At 48.6% G+C, this 8,465-nt stretch overlaps 1 long non-coding RNA gene and 2 other non-coding genes across 5 annotated transcripts; all 3 read left to right on the forward strand.

Moving 5' to 3' along the window:
* Nucleotides 1-1,302: 1,302 nt before the first annotated feature.
* LOC143270008 (uncharacterized) lies at nucleotides 1,303-3,440 on the forward strand. 3 transcript variants are annotated; one of them, XR_013046844.1, is made up of 5 exons: nucleotides 1,303-1,395; nucleotides 1,585-1,622; nucleotides 1,823-1,863; nucleotides 2,741-2,919; nucleotides 3,231-3,440. It is a non-coding gene; the product is annotated as an uncharacterized LOC143270008 (long non-coding RNA). The 3 variants fall into 3 exon arrangements; XR_013046846.1 differs by having other exon boundaries at nucleotides 1,312-1,395; nucleotides 1,585-1,697; XR_013046845.1 differs by lacking the exon at nucleotides 1,303-1,395 and having other exon boundaries at nucleotides 1,441-1,697.
* LOC121824944 (small nucleolar RNA SNORD48) lies at nucleotides 1,681-1,743 on the forward strand. Its single transcript, XR_006066937.2, has one exon. It is a non-coding gene; the product is annotated as a small nucleolar RNA SNORD48 (small nucleolar RNA).
* LOC121824943 (small nucleolar RNA SNORD52) lies at nucleotides 2,544-2,609 on the forward strand. Its single transcript, XR_006066936.2, has one exon. It is a non-coding gene; the product is annotated as a small nucleolar RNA SNORD52 (small nucleolar RNA).
* Nucleotides 3,441-8,465: the final 5,025 nt, after the last annotated feature.

Here is an 8,465-nt window from a genome sequence, read left to right on the forward strand (position 1 = left end):
TAATTGAAAAAAGTACAGTGGTCATCCAAATTTTATTTTTATCTTGTTTCTGAGTCGGAGTCTGACTCAGTAGCCCAGACGGGCCCTGAGCTCCATAAAGGGCACTGCACAGCCCTCCAGATTTATTTACTTGTGTTTTTTTGAGACACGGGTCTCTGTGTAGCTCTGGCTGTCCTAGAACTCCACTCTGTAGACCAGGCTGGCCTCGAATTCTGAGATTTGCTGTCTCTGCCTCCTGAGTGCTGGGATTAAAATTGTGCACCACTACCTCCCAGGTAAAATGTGTTTTTAATGAAGCCACAGCAGCTCTTAGTGGCTCACACATGTATTCTGGCATTTAGGAAATGGCGGCAGGCGTGTTGAGAGGTACAGAATTGCTGTCAAGACAAAGGGGGCTGGAGAAAAGGCCGGGTGGTTAAGAGCACTTACTGCTCTTCCCAGGGAACCTGGGTTCAGTGCCCAGCACCCACAGCCTGGGGCTCACAACTTCCTGTTAACTCCAGTTCCAAAGGATCCAAAGCGCTCTGGCTGGCCTGGGCAGGGCACGTGGTGCACACACATATACACAAATAAAAAAATTTTTTTTCAAGACAGGATTTCTCCTGGATGTCCTGAACTCACTCTGTAGACCAGGCTGGCCTGGAACTCACAGAGATCCGCTTGCCTCTGCCTCCCAAGTGCTGGGATTAAAGGCATGCGCCACCACTGCCCGGAGACAACACTAAATTTTAAAAACTTTTTTAAAAAATGACACAGGTGTCTGGGCGTGGTATGGGTCCCGCCTGTAATTCTAAGCATGGCTGGAACCCACCTTGCACTACGTAGTTCCAAATGAGCCGGGAACACGGCGGGGGTCGGGGAGGAGAAAGGGTTACAAGTCAATAAAGCTTTTGTTTTTTAATAAAGAGGACGTAGAGCAGAAGCTGAGATGCAAAGTCAGACCCTTTAGGCTGGAGATGACTGAGTCCCCAGGTCAGACCGGATTCTAAGAACAGCAGAGTCACTGCAGCCACGAACCTCGGGGGCCAGGGAGCGCGCGCGCGCACCCCGCCCGCTCCCCGGGGTCCTTATCCCGCCTTGGCCGCCTGGGCCGCCTGTTTCCATTTATTTATTTTTTCCCTTTCCTCTGGTAATTTACCAGAATTCACAAGTCCTGTATATGACTCTCTACCCAGAAGAGAGACAGACATAATTGCACTCGTTCTTTCCTCATTTGCCAGCGCGACCCGGTCAGGCATATCAGAAGACGAGCACGGCGTCAGGACCCCGGGCTGGCGCGGCTATAAAGAGCGTGGGCGGGCGCGGGGCGGCCTCTTTGCTCTCGCGCCTGCGGCTCTGCGGTTTTCTGCTCCCTGTGTCGGTCTCTGCGGGGCCCGGGCCGGCCTCGTGCAGCAGGTACCCCGGGCCCGGTGGGGAGGGAGGGCGGGCGCTGCGGCGCGGGGCTGGGCGGGATGACCCCCATTTGCAGACTAGAGTTTCTGATGTCTCCGTGACGCCAGCCTTGGAGCTGACCCAGCCCGGGCTGAGCCACGCCGGCCGTGGTCTCTCGGACCCGTGCTCACGCCCCGCTCTCTCCCTCCCCAGGCCCCCGATCGCCGCCCGCCGCCCCCAGACGCACGATGGTAAGTGGATGGTGCCCGTGCAGGGCGGGGTGCGGAGGGCTGGCCCCGGGGGAACGACGGTAATGATGACCCCTGGTGAGTCTGAGTGTCTCGCTGACGCCATCACCGCAGCGCGCTGACCGCCCCCGGGTCCAGGATCGGCGGTGACCGGGGTTCTGGGCTCTCGTTCTTAATGATTTGCTTCTGTGTCTCCCTGTTAGGGGTTTGAGGACACCCGCCGGCCGCTTACCCCTGAAGAAAGGTTAGTGTTGGGGGCCAGGAGCTCTCCCGTTCCTCTCGGGGTTTATTAATATTTGACTGTCTCCTTTATTCCTTTCTGTGCATTTGTCTGGGGCCGTCAGAACGCCTGTGACTGGGGTCTAGACTGCCATGTGGTTGCTGAGACTTTGAGTTCGGGTCCTCTGGAAGAGGGCAGCCAGTGCTCTTAACGCTGGGCCATCTCTCCAGCCTCCTTGCTGGATTCCTAAGATAGAGCACGCCTTACAGCCAGCCTCTCACAGGTCCCGTAGGCGCGCCACCGATTCCCAGCTTTTTGTTTTTGTTGATTTACGAATTTATCCTAACTCTGAACTTATAATGGCTGGGATTAAAGCCATTATATTTGTAGGTCTCTGGACCATTCGGGTTGCAGGGAGGTGGTCGAATATGGTGGGCTTTTGGGGTTTTTGTACTTTGCTTTGGAGTTGTGCTGCCTCTTTCTCCTTAGTGTTGGGTTGTTTTTTTTAAGCAGTTAATGTTCAGTGGCTGTGTGGTTTTGGAGTTACTGTAATTCTTCAGCCCCAAAGCCTGGGAATAAAAGCATGGGGTATCACAACCTGCTTTCTTGCCTCTCAGACTAACATTCCCTGGACTTCTCTTGTATCTATGTACTGAAACTGATGTATTGGAATATAATGCCCTTGATTCAGGTCTCCCTAAATTGGGAATGATGATTTCACAGACTAGAGTCTCTGACACTGGTCCTGATGTCAACTATAAATCTGACTCACTTAGGGAGCCTGAATTCTTACTCTGGGTCATCCATTTATTCCTCATTAGGATGGAACCCAGCGCTCTGGCTCTGCTGAGGTGTGTAGCTGGCCCTTGCTTGTCATTGATTGTCTTATTTTCCTCTCTAGAATGAGCTCTGAAGACTACACAGGGGCCTCCACCCCTCACCTAGATTTTGGGCTGACCTGAGGGACCCAGCCTAAGGTGAAGATTGTCCTTGGAAGGAAATGATCCAGATGGCGTGATTGTACCTGCCCAATCCCAGTGTCTAGTGGATGGCAAGCGCTTTCTCCTGCTTGCTGTGGTGGTGAGTGTTCTGGTTAACCCTCTGTTTTAGTAAAATGGGCCAGGACTGCTAAAGACAACTTGGGAGGAATTTAAGGGGTTTGGCTTATTCTGTGGAGGAATGCTGGACTTCTATGTGACCTGTGACCACTGGGTGCTCATTAGTGAAGAGAATGCCCTGCAGTCATACCTGCCACCAGGGCTTGTAAAGGTAACCGTCACAGCCACTTTCCGTGGTGACCTTGTTGGGCTAGCCTGAGCTTTTCTGAGGGTCTTTGAGTCCATGTGTTTCCTGCATAGCTCTGAAACATGCTCCTTTTCTGAAAATTTCAGGAGTTTGCTGCTACAAAAGCTTACTGAAGTTGGGCAGATCCTTAGGATTTTGTTTTTACTGGGTGTCAACAGCTGTCAATGCTAGACCACATCAGCTGGATATGATGGCGACTGTGTTACCAGAGTGGACCAGAACGTCACCCATTTGGGTAGTATGATGGCTTGTCTTTGTTTTCTCTGAAAGGTTCTAATAAAATACTTTAAATTTAATTGGTTGATTATCTGTGTGTATGAAGAGATTTATTGCAAGTAAAAGTTCCTGGGTCCTACCACAAGGTCCAAATAAGGTTTGACCTGTTTGTATATGTGCTACAAAGGTGTCTGTCCCCACAGGCATTGGATAGGCAGGCACTCAGGTCTTCTTGGGATCCCTTGGAGCTTTTGTGGTCTATTCTCATGCAAGAGGTCGGGTTGGGCTCTGAATTTGAGGTTCCAAGTGGACAAACCCTACAGGTTTGCTACACCTGCTGGCTAGTTGTGGTGGCTGTTAGCAGACTAGACTGGACATGGAAGGTCATGGTGTGTCACCATGTGACCCCTTTGGTCTAGAAGTAGAACAATGCAATTCTGTAAAAGTTCTGTAAGTACTGCACATGGGGTCAAGCTGGCCTCAGTTTTAGCCCATGGTCGAGGAATGATTTCACTTATCCCACTGCCTTGAACAAGGGTATCAGTGCTGAACAGTCTCTAGTCTGCCTCCACTCCCCCATGCCTGCTACTGTCTAAAGAGAACAGCATCAAATCTCTTGCACATGGGAAGGTGTCTGGGTCTCTAACCACCGTGTGTTTGCAGCATTTCACCCACCAGGTAACTGGTGTACCTGTAGGGAGGGCTGGGAGAGTTGCCATGTTAGCCAGGGAACTCCAGCCAGTGCTTGACTAGCATACCAGAAGGTAGGGATTCGATCCCGGCACCAAGTAAATGCATGGTGATATTGGAGAGGTAAAGGCAGAAGGGTCAGATAAGGTCATTCTGTTTATGGAGTTCCCAGCTAAGACAGGCCTTATCTTAAACCAAAACAAGGAATGTGGGAAAGACTAATAGGGAGTGGGAGTTGAAAGGGGTGGCAGCTGTTATAATATACACATGTATGAAACTGAAGAGAACAGTGTCGCTGGCTTTTCTGGAAACTAGGCAGGCCTCAAACCTGCCTGTCTCGAGTGCTGGGATTAAAAGTGTAGGCCACCACACCCAGCATACTTTCAAAGAATTTAGATACTTTTTTTTTAAATGCTGTGCTGTTGAAGATAACTAACCATAGGTCCCTGGCCTCCAAGCACTCACACAGGAAGTGTTTCAGGGAGGGATGAAAGACAGTGGGTACCACCTGTAATTGCAGCACTCTTGTCTCAGATATGTGTTTGGGTTGGGCTCAGTGTCCCAACACCAGGTAGTTTAATATCCAAGACAGGCGGTGGTGCATACTTGAAATCCCAGCATTTGGGAGTAGAGACGGGAGGATCGGGAGTTCAGAGTGATCCTTAGTTACATAGAGGCTAGCATAGAGGCTAGCATGGGACACAAGATACCCATTTCAAAAAAAAAATAGACCACCTTTTTTATGTTGATTTTATGTGCATTGATGTTTTGCCTGCATGTCTGTGAGAGTATCAGATCTTGGAGGTACAGACAGTTGTTAGCTGCCATGTGGATGTTGGCAATTGAACCCCAGGTTCTCTGGACCTGGAGCAGTTGGTGTTCTTATCCGCTGAGGCATCTCTCCAGCTCCTGGATGTGACACAGCAATTAAGTACACGTGAATTCACAGAAGCTGTGGTTGGCAACACAAGACTTGGCCCGTGGGCATCTGGGCTGGTGTGAGGAGCCGTGGGAGGGAGGCCCCATTCTTCCCTGAAGAGCTGTGGGCAATTAGTGGTTGCTGGGAAACCATCTTTTTATTTTTTTTTTAATTTTAAATAAATTACAAATTTATGTGTGCATGTTTTGCCTCCATGTATGTCTGTGCTCGACCCTTCTGACTTCTGAGGGCGCCAGGCAAAACACTTACATGCATAAAATAAATGAATCTAAAACAATTTTTAAGTTTTAGGCCAGGCTACTTAGCCACGGGTGATTTTAGACAAAGAGGAGCCACAGAACATTAACACTGTTTCCCTCCCTAACAGGAAAGTGGTTTTTTGCTAATCACTTGATTGGCTTTTTCCCTTTGAAATCGTCCCATCTCTAACTGGCAAGGTGGGGAACAGGGGAAGGTGGTGGGGTACAGTTAGAGCTGGGGATCCGGTTCAGCCAGGAAGACAAACGTTTGCCACCAAGCCTGAGGACCTGACTTTGATTGCCGGCACCCACTTGGTGGATGTTATTTTCTGACCTACACACACACACACACACACACACACACACACACAAAAAAAAAAAAAAAAAAAAACCTTAAAATCATTCAACTTTAAAAGAATGTTAAGCTGGGTGGCAGCGGCCGCCTTTAATCCCAGCACTTGGGAGGCAGAGCCAGGCGGATCTCTGTGAGTTCGAGGCCAGCCTGGGCTACCAAGTGAGTTCTAGGAAAGGCGCAAAGATACACAGAGAAACCCTGTCTCGATTTAAAAAAAAAAAAAAAAAAAAAAAAGAATGTTTTAGCTGGGTGAGGAGACACACTTTTTTTTTTTTTTTTTTTTTTTTTTGGTTTTTTGGGACAGGGTTTCTCTGTGTAGCTTTGCGCCTTTACTGGGACTCACTTGGTAGCCCAGGCTGGCCTCTAACTCACAGAGATCCACCTGCCTCTGCTGCTGGGATTAAAGGCGTGTGCCACCACCGCCGGGCTGAGACATACACTTTTAAGCCCAGTACTTGAAGGCAGAGGCAGGTGAATCTCTCTGAGTTTGAGGCACAGTCTGAGGTACATAGTGAGACCCTGTCTCAAAACAAAACCAGAAACAAACAAGAAAAAAACATTGTTAGGTGTATGGATCATTTGCTGGCATGTGGATCACATGCATGCAATTCCCATAGTGGCCAGAAGAGGATGCCAGATCACCTGAACTTGTAATTACAGACTGTAGCATCCTGTTTTCAACCTGGGTCATCTGGAAGAACAGCCAGAGAGTGCTTGCGTGCTTGCTTTGTTTGTTTGTTTGTTTGTTTGTTTGTTTGTTTGTTGAGACAGAGTCTCACTATAGCCTGGCTGACCTGGGATGCATTGTGAGTTACAGACGTCCTTGAGCCTACAGAGATCGGCCTGTCTCTGCCTCTAAAGGTGTCAAACTGCACCCTGCCAAAACTGTGAACTTTTACTCTGATGGGTCTGTACTGCATATAATCTCTCACAATACTTGGTTGGGGTTTACAGCATATTGGGAACAGAAATGATTAGGATTCTGGAGGTAGCTGGGCTACGGTGGCGTAGGCCTTTAATCCCAGCACTCGATAGGCAGAAGCAGGCAGATCTCTGAGTTTGAGGCCAGCCTGGTCTACAGAGTGAGTTCCAGGACAGCCAGGGCTGTTGCACAGAGAAACCCTGTCTCAAAAAAACCAAATAATAATAATAAAAGATTCTGGAGGTAGCCGAGTGGTGGTGGTGGCGGCGGCGGCGGCGGCGGCGGCGGCGGCGGCGGCGGCGGCGGCGGCGGCGGCGGCGGCGGCGGCGCACGCCTTTAATCCTAGCACTCCAGAGCAGAGGCAGGTGGATCTCTGAGTTGGAGGCCAGCCTGGTCTACAGAGGGAGTTCAGGACAGTCAGGCTATTACACAGAGAAACCCTGTCTTGAAAAGACAAAACAAAAAGATTCTGGAGGTAGAGGCTGGAGAGATGGTCAAGAGCACTGGCTGTTCCTATAAAAGACAAGAGTTTGAGTCCCAGCACCCACCTGAAGGCTAACAACCACCTGTAACTCCAGTTCCACGGGATCCAGCACCTTCTGGCCTCTGTGGCAACAAATACATGGGATGCACAGACATACACGCAGGCAAAACACTTATACACATAAAATAAAATTTAAAAAATAGAAAAAGGAAAGATTTTTAAAGCATACAGAATAATTTTTTCCAGCAAGTGCAAGACCCTGGGTTTGGTCCTCAGCTCCAGGGAGTTTTGGGGAGAGGGCCCAAGAAAGAAAGACTGAATACTTTTTTTGTTTGTTTTTGTTTTATTCTTTTATAATTATTTATTTATTTATTTATTAAGATTTATTTATTTATTATGAACACAGAAGAAGGTGTCAGATCTCATTTCAGATGGTTGTGAGCCACCATGTGGGTGCTGGGAATTGAACTCAGGACCTCTGGAAGAGCAGTCAGTGCTCTTAACCTCTGAGCCATTTCTCTAGCCCTAATTTATTTATTTTTATTTTATGTGCATTACTGCTTTGCCTGCATGTATGTCTATGTGACGGTGCCAGATCCCTTGGAATTATAAACAGTTGTGAGCTACCATGTAGTTGCTGGGAATTGAACCCAGGTCCTTCAGAAGAGCAGCCAGTGCGCTTAACCACTGAGCCATCTCTCCAGCCGCCATCACCACCACCACCCTTTTTTTTCTCTCTCTTTCTTTCTTTCTTTCTTTCTTTCTTTCTTTCTTTCTTTCTTTCTTTCTTTCTTTCTTTCTTTCTTTCTTTCTTTCTTTCTTTCTTTCTTTCTTTCTTTCTTTTGAGACAGGGTTTCTCTGTGCATAGCCCTAGCTGTCCTGGAACTCACTCTGTAGATCAGGTTAGCCTCAAACTCACAGAGATCTAACTGCCTCTGGCTCCCAAGTGCTGGGATTAAAGGCGTGCGCCACCAGGGCCATGCCAGTTACTTAAAGTTAACTTTGACCAGTTTAGTCACTCTTACAGTCCCCTCGTGTGTAGGTGACGAGAGCACCTCCTACTCTCACAGAGAACTTAATGCTGTGTAACGTTTTTTTTTTTTTTTTTTGTATAATGCTCTTCAGAAGGCTTAGCACATGACTGAATTAGGTATGAAGGACAATCTTCCCAGATGGTCACTTACAAAGCCTATTCAGTACCTCACCTGCCCTTCCTGAACCCTTGGCATCCCTTCATAAACAGTCAACCATTCCTGTAAATGATCAATCAGTCATTTATTCAAGGCCTCTTCTGCGTTCCTTTCCCTTCCTTCCAGATCAAACGGTCAGACCTCCCTTCTGGTGCCAGTTCAGGCATAAGACTGAACCACTGTTAGGGTATCAACAGCCACAAGGGGCTTGGGCTGTAGCTCAGGGGGTACCGTGCTTGCCTGGCATCACAAAGCCCTGGAGAACCAAGGGCATGCCTGGCATCT

The sequence above is a fragment of the Peromyscus maniculatus genome, chromosome 21 (assembly GCF_049852395.1).
Source record: "Peromyscus maniculatus bairdii isolate BWxNUB_F1_BW_parent chromosome 21, HU_Pman_BW_mat_3.1, whole genome shotgun sequence".
In the NCBI taxonomy this organism is placed as follows: Eukaryota; Metazoa; Chordata; class Mammalia; order Rodentia; family Cricetidae; genus Peromyscus; species Peromyscus maniculatus.